The sequence below is a fragment of the Ictidomys tridecemlineatus genome, chromosome 16, assembly GCF_052094955.1.
Source record: "Ictidomys tridecemlineatus isolate mIctTri1 chromosome 16, mIctTri1.hap1, whole genome shotgun sequence".
NCBI classification, from domain to species: Eukaryota; Metazoa; Chordata; class Mammalia; order Rodentia; family Sciuridae; genus Ictidomys; species Ictidomys tridecemlineatus.
The window spans coordinates 4165969-4177940 of record NC_135492.1 but is presented as its reverse complement, the minus strand read 5'-3'; the positions used below and the strand labels follow the sequence as shown (position 1 = coordinate 4177940).

Below are 11972 nucleotides of genomic sequence, written 5' to 3'. Positions count from 1 at the left end.
CTGCCATGAACAGAGACTGAGCTGAAGTATTTAATAAAACCATAAGACATGTGGATCAAAGTCTCTGACTACACAATTTCTAAGCCTGTAGGTCATATAGTAAATGATTTCAAATTATAGATTAAATCTAATTGACAAAGTCCCTGTAGTGTTATTTTAGGAGGGGAAAAAACACATAAACTAAGGACACACACATATGCAAACACATACAAGCACACATGCAACACAGTAAACAGTTTCCTTAATTAGTTCTCCAGAAAAAACCAAAATTCTTTATCATGTCATCAAGCTGCAGCATGTGTACAAGGGACAGCAATGCAACCTTACAGCACAAGGTAAGAATCTGGATGAACTTCTAAAGAACTAGTACCTTGAACCAAAGATTTACCAAAGATGAACTCAAAAATACACATTTTTAAAAAAATTGGACTTGATTGCCTGCTGCACTTTTACATTAAGTGTCACTTAAATAAAAATAGAGCATGAATTCAATATTCTACCATCTAAACATTTTAGAGCAATGGTTATGTTATAATCAACAAGTAAAATCAACAAGCACCTAATTCGGGTCTTTTGAAACCTCTTAAATTTATTGTATGATAAAGTTCTTCATGGTTTAAAATATTGTAAAGAGATATATTTATGTATAACTATTCATATAAATACTTTGTACACATATTATGTATTTGATGTATCTATAAACTCTGAATGTATGTATCAGTAGGATACCCACACATGTGCAGGAACCCTAAATTGACTGGTGTGAAGTGTGAAATTTTTTCCCAGAAATGCTCAGAAATAAGAAAAGAATATTATTATGAATAACTGTAATAGCAAACATTTTACCTTTTTTATATAGTACTTGTATTCCAAGAGGTAAATATGCTTTATAGAGATTTCTTAGTATCTCTGTGAGGTTGGGCACTGAGGACACTATCAATTCTCATTTTCCACAACCAAGTACATGCCCAAGTTCATATACTTTAAAAGTGGCAAAGTAAAATACAAACATTTAGCTCTCCCAGCCCCCAAAGTATTTGATAACCAGATCTAACAGTCCTGTGGTGATACCAAGATTTCCAATATTCAACACAACTTCTACAACAAAGGATTGATTTTTTACATCCTCCTGTACTTCTGATCGTGCACTATATGTATATCACAGAGAGAATAAAATGGTTTTTGGTTTTGGCAGATGAAAAAGTCTAACATTCAGTGTGATTATAATCCAGTATAACTTCTCCAGTCTAAGTGTGACACAGCTAATTTGTCCACTGGGGAGATGCAGTCAATGTCTAATCATGGCTGAAGAGTTCATGATCCAAACAGCTACTGTATGATCACAGAGATAACCTACAATCTTGTATTGTCTTTTTTATCTCCATATAGGGTACACACATATAAATAAGCATTTTAGCACAAAATGTGCAGTTAGCATCAGTTCATGTTCAAATAAACAAAGGCCTTAAGGATGAACTTTGAAGGCCAAGAGCTCCTCAGAGGGCATGTTGTTTAAAGATAGAAGATCTGAAAACTTTAGAAGTAGTTTTGTAAAAATAGAGCCTCGTTTGGATGGTTTTTCATTATTAAGGTACTTAGTGCATGAATGAGGGTTTCCTGCAAAGCCTCCACAGAGTTGACATTTTCTATTCCAGATTGATCTGCAGATACTAGGACAACTGCGGTAAACAAACTCATCTCTTCATCACTAAGCTGCAGGGCATTTAGCTTCTCACTAAATTCAAACAGAGAGTTTAGCAGATCCCCTGCTCCTACTGAGTGTAAATGATCCACACTATTTCTTTTTTCACTTAAGAAGGTGACAGTATGGTCTTTTGCATCAAATAATGATGCAAACTGTATCATTAAAACCTCAAAAGTCCCAGTGTTTAAAAGGTTGACCTGGTCATGCTGAGAGAGATCTCTGAATCCTGGAGTATGCTTTGCAAATTCCAACACTTCTTTCACTGTCGGAGTGAAGTTCTTGGAAAATTCTTCCCAGATTTTATGCCCTCATTTATGTGATCCATAGATGGAGACTTACTCATTGGACAAACCAGAGGCATCCTCCCTTCAATGTTGCACAGGTAACTATGCTTGTTCTTATTCTGAGAAAATCCATCTATTGGAACTCCATCACATACTCTGAGTATAAGCATTGGAGAAGTTCATACAATGCCCATTTGCAATACAAATGGCATGCCCATTTGGGAAATGTATTATGTTCCTCCCTTTGTACTGTCCATTGAGATGCTGCTGGCTCTCACTACAAGGAGAATGGCTGTTAAGCCCATTGCCATAATGGTCATGGTTTAAATTTTACCGCTTCATGTTCTTGGGAATCCACTCTCCTCTCTGGGGCCACATGCTCTCAGCTGAGTTTTCTTGCTGCTTTTGATTATACAAAAATGTATCCTTGTGGGCTCCTGTCACCATGCCAATCACCTATTCCTTTGCAAAATCAGAAGAGGGAAGAGGAGAGCTTTTGATGTTTTCTTGCTCCAACTGGGGGATCGGTTGCAGTTGTTCCTGAGCTGGTAAAGATGTCTGTTCATGATGTTCTACTAATTTGTCATTCTGCAAGTGACCACTGAACTGCTGTTCCTCATGATCTTCATCACATTTTGCATTTCAATTAGCCTCCTCTGTTTTTTTTTTTTTTACATATACATGATGGAATATTACCCAGCCATAAAGAAGAATGAAATTATGGTATTTGCTGGTAAATGGATGGAACTGAAGGCTGTCATTCTAAGTTTAATAAGGCAGTCTCCAAACACAAAAGGCTGAAAACTCTCTCTGATATGCAGATGTTGACTTACAATGGGCAGGAGTGGGGAGAGTAGGTTCACAGGAGTGGACAGGTAGAATTGGAGGAAAGGAAGGGAGGATGGGATTGGAAAAGACACTAGAATGAATGAGACATCACTTTTCTATGTTAATATATTAATATACAACCAGTGTAACTCCACTTCATGTAGAACCACAGGGATGGCAAGTTGTACTCCATGTATGTGTGATACATCGAAATATATTCTACTGTCATGTAAAAAAAACTTGATTTGGGGGCTTGCACCTGTAGCCTCAGCACTCAGGAGGCTGTGTCAGGAAAATCACATGCACTCAGGAGTTTGGGCAACAGAAGAAGACCCTATCTAACATACACACATACACACAGAAAACAAAAAGAACACTTTTGAAAATAGCAAAAACTGGATTAACAGCATCTTAACAAAGAAAATAGTACAGCCTCCTGGGATGGACTTCAAAAAGATGCAAGAAAGGATGGGAATTAGGATTCTGGCCCCCTGGCTAACTCTCTCTCTGCCCCTCTCACAGCCTTCCACTCAGCTGTGCAGCACTGAGCTGACCACATCCTGTGACTTTACCAAAAAGAAGCAGGAATAATTTCACCTTTCCTCTCTTTTGACTGTGGAGGGCTGGAAATGCATGCTGGAGATATATGAACAAAACGTGTAACACCAACATCTTGGAAGACCCTGATAAGCAGCAGAGCTCCAGGTTCCAATGCAAGCAGAGGAACAAGCATTCACCCAGACTACCCTCATTTGGAAAGGCGGCACCATATTTGGTCATGAGAATCTTGGTCAGAGGACACTTAACACATCTGCAAGAGACTCAAAGCCAGTTCTCCAACAAAAGCCAGCTAAGGCCATAGCAGAGTCTTACTCCTCCCTCCTCCATGCACAATGGCCAAGGCTCAAACTGCAGCTCAGAGAGGAAGAAAAGAAAGCCTAAGAAAAATCAGGAAAGGGAGCAAGAATCATGTTCCAATATAAATAAAAATTCATATGAAAGATCCAGGCATTGCTATCAGTGCTGAGAAGGAGCAAAAAGAATAATTTTGCAACTGTGTAAACTAACATGTCCTGCAAAGAACAGCAAGAAGAACCAGAGGGGCCGCTTCGGGCTCCAGCATCAGCTGGCCCGGGCGAGCAGCCCGACCCAGAGACACACTTCTGCCTGCTCTGGGCTGAGAGGAGGCTGGAGAAAAGGGGAGAGTGAGGAGGTGCGCCCTGGCTTTCTGGGCAGCCCAGCTCCAGCCTGGTATAGCAGTCCTCTCTGCAGTCCTGGACCAAGAATGACAAGCACAAAGCCATCAAGGGCATGAGGCCTGCCGCCTGTGGGAAGAGGGTGTCCCCAATCCACAGCCAGCTTCTTCCCTGTGACATGAAAGAGATAATAACTGACTGCTCCCAGGGCACTGGGCAGGGACTGGGCCAGGAGGCACAGAGCCTCCTACCTGTGCCTTTGCAGAGTTGCTGGGCTCTTAATGGGGTTCTGTATGTGAAATAAAAGTGGGCCCTACCAGCACAGGTGTCCAGCGGGGTCTGTGTGGAGGGGTGTGTTTCTCAGCTCCTCCAACCGTACTGCAGGAAGCCAGCACCTGCCTCCTGGTGACAGTTCCCAGGCGCCCCAGAGAGAAGGAATGGGGCTGGCACGAGGTGCTTCTCTTAGGACATGGAGTAGCCAGGCCCCTGTCCACCTCAACCCCCACACCCTCCCACCAGGCAGCCCTCCTTGCTCAGACAAGGACCTCTGCTGCCCTCAGGACACAGGCTGGTCCTCATCCAGAATGCCTGAGACCCAGGAGCATGGAGAGGGACTTTCAGTGCTCCGGCTCCTCTGGGAATCTTGGTGTGAAGATGACACAGGCCCAATACCATTCCTTCCCACCCTCTTAGCTGATGACCTCCCCTGTCAGTCTCCCCAGGCCTGGGGGCCAGGGCAGGATGGCCAGGGTGGAGCACACAATGCGGGTGAGTCCCTACCCGCAGGTGGATCCCAGGGCAGGCCAAGATCCTCCCACCAGGAGCTGGTCCTGGGCCTTCAGCAGCACCATGAAGACCTCACCCCAGGGCTTGCTGTCCCATGCCTCCCGCTGACATCCATGGCCCAAAGAAGAGCCCAGAGGGAGTGGTCCTGGACAGGGCCTGCCAGCAGAGGCTGAACCGAGCATACTCCTCCAACAAGCTGCCACACTCTGGTGAGCAGAGGTCATCCCAAGGCCAGACCCAGACCCCGTCCTCAACCAGCATTTGAAGCTACCAACTCCCATATTCCCAGTGTTCCACGAGGCTCTCAGCCCCACCCCACCTAGGAGGAGCAGCTCGTGTTTACTGAAGTGACCTCCGGTCCTAAATGCCAGGTCAGTGAAGCCACCGACCTCCTGGCCATCACCTTGTTTCCACACACAGTCAACAAACTTGCAAGAGGCCTCTGAGGCCACTGTCCCCAGGCCTCCTTTTGCTTGCTTGAGGCTTTTGCCACCCCCCAGAGCCTGGGCTCCTCAGAGCCCTCCCCAGGCCGGGCTCCCACAGTCTCCACACCCCTCCCAGAGTCCTCCCAGCTCCCCAAGTTCAGTCCTGCTGGCCCCTGACCACAGGGAGCCTCAGTTCCAGAGCCTCCTACCTGTGCCTTTGCAGAGTTGCTGGGCTCTTAATGGGGTTCTGTATGTGAAATAAAAGTGGACGATGCCGTCTGACAGGCATCAATCATCGAAAACTAAACATGGAAAAACCACCTTTAAAAACAAAAAAAAAAGTGAAATGGTCTTCCAGTGACTTAGAAAGGTATATATTCTAGGATCTGCTGGGTCACAAGAGACTAATTATCTTTTTTATCAGCAAACATCAAAACAACTATAACCTAGAGAATTCAGCTTAGGAGATTTTTTCCTTACAATACGTACTCATATATAAAGTCAGCAGCCTTGAACGTGTGTTTCTCCCAACATAAAGACCCCTGACCCGTGCTTACAGCTGGAAGGCATGGTGGGGAAGTTCAGGAGGGCTGCCTGCTTCTTATAGCCAGCCCCCAGAAGACACTACTACCCTCAAGGGATGGGGTCCACTTAGGTGCCCACCTTGTGTGGTCAGCACTCAAGGAGCAGGGCTCAGGTCATGTTACACAGGTGTCACGGGTGCTGGAGGGATGCCCACAGGCCTTCCGGTCACCCTGCAGAGCACCCTTACAGGAGCTGGGATGTGATGCTCCCAGAGACAGCAGGAGGTCCCAGGACAAGGGGAGAAGCGTCGGCCACAAAGCCTGCTCCAGGTGACTCCAAGCAGGCGTAACAGACAGCCATCCTGACCACAGGGGACATGCTATCCGCCAGGAGGAATTCTCAACAAGACGTACCTCTGGGCGGCTGAGTCCTCTGGCCTGCCATCCTGATGTGCCACAGAACAAAGTGTGCTTCACAGGACTGCAGGCAGAAGGAGGCCCTGCCAGGCCAGGGGTGGACACCCTCCAAACAGCCAGAAACGTTAATGTAACTAATGCCTTTGACGTGATCGTTCATTCCTTAAGGTCAGAATAGAAGAGGCAAAACTTGTTATTCTAAAAGCAATTCATGGAAATATGTGAAGCCACACAAGGCACTTGCTCATTTACCTCATCAGAGGAGGTAGTGGGCCAATTTGATCAGCCACTAAAGTGACCCAAACCACACAGAATGCCCAGCACTGAGCTCCTCGGGGAGAGTATGCCAGACCCCTGACACTGAGCACCTGACAGAAGGGTAGGGAATCCCTCAGCACTGAGCACCGTGCAGCCAGCTTGTGGTTGTAGGAGTCCTGGAAGTGGGAAGGAGGCAGCGGAGCCAGTCAGATCGAGCCAGGGACCTGGGACAACAGGAACTTGGTATCAGAAAGCCCAGGTGACAGACTGTCCCAAAGCTGCCATGAGTTGTGCACTCTCCAGGGCACATACACATACATATATACACATTGCACACAGATGCACACAGATGCACACAGCTGCATTACACACAGATGCTTGTACCTATGCTTGACATACTTCTAAATGCACACACACCGACCTGCACTCACAAAGCAGCTCTGGTGCACGACTGGCCTGTCATGGACTCTGCGACATCTAAACCGGTGGAGCAAGCTGCCCTCCTGTGGGCCCCAGTCCCGGGAGCCTCTTGTTTGCAGGAGACCAGTGAGGACAAGTTAGGGGGCTCTGGCCTGTATGGGCACCCACCAGGAGGAGGAGGGTCTGTGGAGTCCATACAGGCAGTGGTGAGGCTCGGAGGCCCAGAGGCTGGTGGTTCAGGAGTCACTGAGAGTGTGCCACACTTGAGGGCACGGGGGACACACGGGCTTTCCTCCAAGCCTCTCTCCTGTCTGCAGAGCTTCAGTGGAGTGCTGGAGTCTGTAGCTTCTGTGGAATAAGAAGAGACAGAGGGGATCCTGGGGTTAGTAGAGAGGAAATTAAAAAGGAGGTGGAGCCAGGGGCCTGAATACTGCAGGAGTAGGGATACAGCTGTCCCCACTGCCACCCCTTTCTGCAGGGGCAAGGCATGGTAAAGGAAGGGAGAGCTGGCCCACTACTTCTTGGCCTCAGTGTGCTGACACTTACTTACACAAAGACCCGGGAGCTTTCTCTACCGCACATGGGCCCAGGACCCCAACCCTAGACCCCGTTGCCAGCGGAGAAGCTACGGGAGCACTCTAGCTCATCTGACTGCAGTGGGCATTCAAAATGTCTCAACAGGAGCGAGTAGGAATGACCAAGGTCAGGACCTTTCTCACTCGGATGTAGAGGTCCCGATAACTGCTGTCAGCTAAATGTGCCCTAAGGAGCCCCTTCACACTCCCAAACCCGTCAGTCTGTACCCTAAATGGTAAAGGGCTGCACAGAGGGAATGAAGAACTTCGAGGTGGGAAACTGTCCTCCACCTACCACAGTCACAGACGTCCTCACAAGTGGGTGTGGAGGTAGGTCAGACAGAAGATGGAGTGACCAGGTGCAGGAGGCTGAGGGCAGAGGGACTGCCGGGCAGAGAGCGCTGGGACGGGGTTCTCCCTGGAGTCCTGGGGAACCAGCTCTGTGGCACTCTGATTTCGGCTCAGTGACTTTGGACTCCTGTCCTCCACAACTGTAAGATGACACATGTGTGTTGGTCTGAGACACTAAGTTTGAGGTGATTTGTTTTAGCATCAACAGGAAATATACAGATACTTTATTGCTCTCCTGCACCAAGCATTTTCAAAATCCCAAATGAACTTCTTTGGTTTACACCCAACCTTTGTGCCCTTATGTTTCCCATAAGATTTTATCTTTTCAGGTCCTAACACCCCAGCCCTTACTGGGAGTTAGCATCTGCATATCAGAGAAGACATTTGGCCTTTGGTTTTGGGGGACTGGCTTATTTCACTTAGCATTATATTCACCAGCTCTATCCATTTATCAGCAAATGCTATGATGTCATTCTGAATGAGTAATATTCCATTGTGCATATATGACATATTTTCTTTATCCATTCATCTGATGAAGGCTACCTAGGTTGGTTCCATTGGGCCTTAATCACAAGAAAGCATTGAACTGCCCTGGGGAAAGAGAATTCCTGAGGAGAACCATAGCACCCTGAAAGGACACTTTAGCGGAGCTAACAAGTAGCCTGAACTGAGTTCCCAACTCTGCTAGTTTCTACCTATGTATGTGGAAATCCTCATTTTTTTTCATCTTTAAATATTATGGTTTTTTTTTTTCAATTCTATTTTAACTTTCCTGACCTGTTTGGGATAATAGAAAGTGACAACGTGTGTGAACCTGAAAGTTTTCATAAAAAAACAGAAATTTACTTATGTGATCATTATTTTGTTATTCTGTCAACAAAAAGGCTACCTGACTAAAAAGCCAGACAGGCTGGGGAGTCCAAGGTCTTGGAGTGTGGGTGATGTGGTCCACAGAGCATAGTACAAGTTGGGGAGTCAACTGGAAATTGGGGACCAAAGCTTGGCTCTGCAAATTTAGGGATTTTAGTCAAAGCTCCCTAAGAGGCTTGTTGGGGGAGTTAAATAAGATATTTCAAGAAAAGTGCTGAGTGTTTAATAAATATTAGCCATTATCATTCTTAGCATTTTATAAACATTATTTGGACCCTTACTGAAAGAATCAGGAGGGACCAGGAAAGTGTGAAGAGACAGCATCTAAGACAAAATGTGTCAATGTTGCCCAGAACTGACTGTCCCCCCCCCCACACTCCAAGGTTCCTGGACAATTCAAAAAATAAAATCTGAGAAAGAAAGAGATTATTTCAAATAATTTTCTATGGAGTATTGATATGAGCAGGCACAGGAAGATTTACTTAAGGAATCTTGTTGATGATGTTTGCAATTTATTTTCAGCTAAGATAAGGGAGCTAGCTAAGCAGCAAAAGAACCCCAAGCATTAAGTGTTTGAATAATGTCCCTGGCAGGGTGGGAGGACACGTGACACACAGTGGCTTTGTATCCTGAGCTCTTCAATTGAGCTGAATAATGCATTGCCTGCATAATGTACATGTGGAGCAAAAAGAGTGCTGGGCTGGGGTTTTGTACCCCTCAAATACAGGCATTTGAAGTGCAGGTGAACACAAGCCTTTTAGGGAATAGCTGGTGTGACCCAGAAGCAAAGTCACTGTCTTGGCAGTTGTGAGAGTTGACAGGAGACAAGGAGGCTCAGATGTAGACTGCAAGATTTACTCAGTCCTAAACTTGTTAGCATAAGAAATACAGAAAAAAAAATACACAGTTTCAACATTTTTGATTAGCATCTCCCCAGACATAAAGGAAAACAGAAAAATTAAAAAATCTGTCTCATCAGTTAACTGAGTTAAAGGAACTGAGTTAGAACATTCTCTTTTCCTCTCTCTCTTACTATTGTATAAGGGGTTAGAAAACTATGGCCCATGAGACAAATCCTGTCGCCACCTATTTTCATAAATGAAGTGTTTTGAGGGAAACATACCTGTGCTCATTCATTTAGATCTAATCCATAGACCCTTCCTGCCTCAATGGCGGCATTAACTAGCTGTGCAAGGACCCTGTGGCCCACAAAAACCTTAAATACTTTCTTCCTTCACAAAGAAAAAGACTTGCAAACTTGACCATGTCAGCATCATGTCAGATACTTTATTTAGTGTTTGATTTGAAAATCTATAGATGGTGAGAGAGGTGTGTTGAAGTCCATTATTGTGTTATGATCTATTTGACATTTCATACTGCTTAAGAGAACTATACATCAACAAGACATAACAATCATAAATGTTTAGGCCCCAAACCATGGAGCATCTATATACATAAAATGAACCCTTCAAGATGAGCTGTGGAAGATGCTATCAGCTTGACTTCCTGAGTGTTGTCTTTGGGATCTGTGCAATAGGTTGCTACAAGTGAAGCTCCCAGGGGTGGGAATTTGATCTGCTATTTTCCCAGGTATTTTTTTATGGTGGGAGGGTTCAGGCATTAAAGAGTCAATGATATTTCCGGACTGTATTCCAGTACCCTGTACAGGGAACCACCCGTGGTAGGAGAAAGTTGATCCTTCACTGGTGCTGTTTATCAGGGATACTGAGGGTTGGTTGTGTGTTTGTTTTTGGCTTCTCATGTGGGGTGGTTTAGAGCCCTGAACTCAGTCACTCCTCCTCATTCAGTTTCTTCCTGCTACTGGTTCTGTGCACTGTTGGCTGCAGGTTCAATGGAGGGGGAAAAGGGTCACAGGCTTTCTCTGACCTCTAGGTTCTATATTATTTCCAGGCAAAGCTGTTTCTGAGCACTGAGCTCTGTCTCTTTGCCCCACCTGGTTTCTCCCTGCTGCTGGTCCTGGTTGCTGATGATTCAGTGGAGTCAGGGAGAGGAGCATGGGATTTCTCTGGACTCTCTGATCTATATTGCCCCCAGGCAAGGTTTTTCTCCATTTTCTCCATGTCAGAAAATCTCTATACTAGAGATTCTCCTTTTTTGCTCTCACTTGAGATCTTGCAGATGGCACCTGTCAGATTCACGTGTGATTTCAGCTTGGTTTCATGGAGGTATTTAAGTCTATGTTCCCTGTGTATGGCTGAAAGACTGATTTTTATGTACCAGTTTATTGGGCTGAGTAGCATCTGGGCTTACCCAGGGTGGGCTCCCTCTCTAATCCTGGGGTTCCCCACACCAACATATATCAGCACTTATAGATCTTTTCAGACTTTGTATTTTTTCCCTACCCCCAGAGCCCATCTGGAGCTCAGCTTCAATTCTGTTCCTTAGCCTTGTCTGATGTAACCCAACTCTTCCAGTGTTCAGTGTCAGTGGAGTGTTTTTTCCCTCTCACTCACCTCCTGGAGAAGGAGATTCCTCACTGTTTGAGTCTCAACTCATGGAGATGTGAAAACCACAAATTTCCACTAATCCACCATCTTTCTTCTCCATGGTATCTTTCTAATCTGCTCTTTTTAAATAAGTGAATTCTTCAAAGTATTCATGAAAATAGTGTTAGACCATGACACAAGACAAGACCACTGACTCCAATTAAAATTAAATTAAAGCAAACTTATTATGACCGGCCGGGCTGCCTCTCCCACCCAAAACCACTGGAACAAGACAGCCACTGCAGCTTTCCTGCAGCCCAGCTTTATAGCTCAGAAAGTTACACAAAGGGGGGTTACAGATAACAAAATTCTGAGGAGCATAACACTAATGGTAGTTTACATTTTTGCTGGCCCCAACATCAAAATTTATGGAGGTCATTAGAGCATCAGAGAGGGTCGTTGCCTGGTCAGGGAAGGCCAAGATTTATGAGGCATCACTAAAGTTTCAGAAAGGCCTGCTATCTGGTCAGAGAGCCAGGCATGGGTGAGTTCAAGGCATGGACAGGCATTCCAAGCAGGTTCAGAATTGCAGTAATTTATAGTAAAGCTGAAATTATCTTTAAATGGCTTTGTGAAGAGATGGCTCCCAATTTTAAGAAAAGATCAGGTTGGGTCTATCAATAGAAATCTATCCTAAGGGTCTCATATATCAGGAAGCAATTTGTTATGGCATTAAAGGAAAGCAATTTGGGTTGAGAAACAGAATATTCATGGGTTACTTAGGGTTTACATGTATATATATATATATCTTGTACACATAAATTTATAATACAGTATTTATATTTGCATATTAAAAGTAACACACACACAATCTTATTGTGCCATT

At 45.1% G+C, this 11972-nt stretch overlaps 1 pseudogene; it reads right to left on the bottom strand.

Annotated features, from left to right (window-relative positions):
• Positions 1 to 1376: 1376 nt before the first annotated feature.
• LOC144371316 (nuclear receptor subfamily 1 group D member 2 pseudogene) lies at positions 1377 to 2654 on the bottom strand (annotated as a pseudogene).
• Positions 2655 to 11972: the final 9318 nt, after the last annotated feature.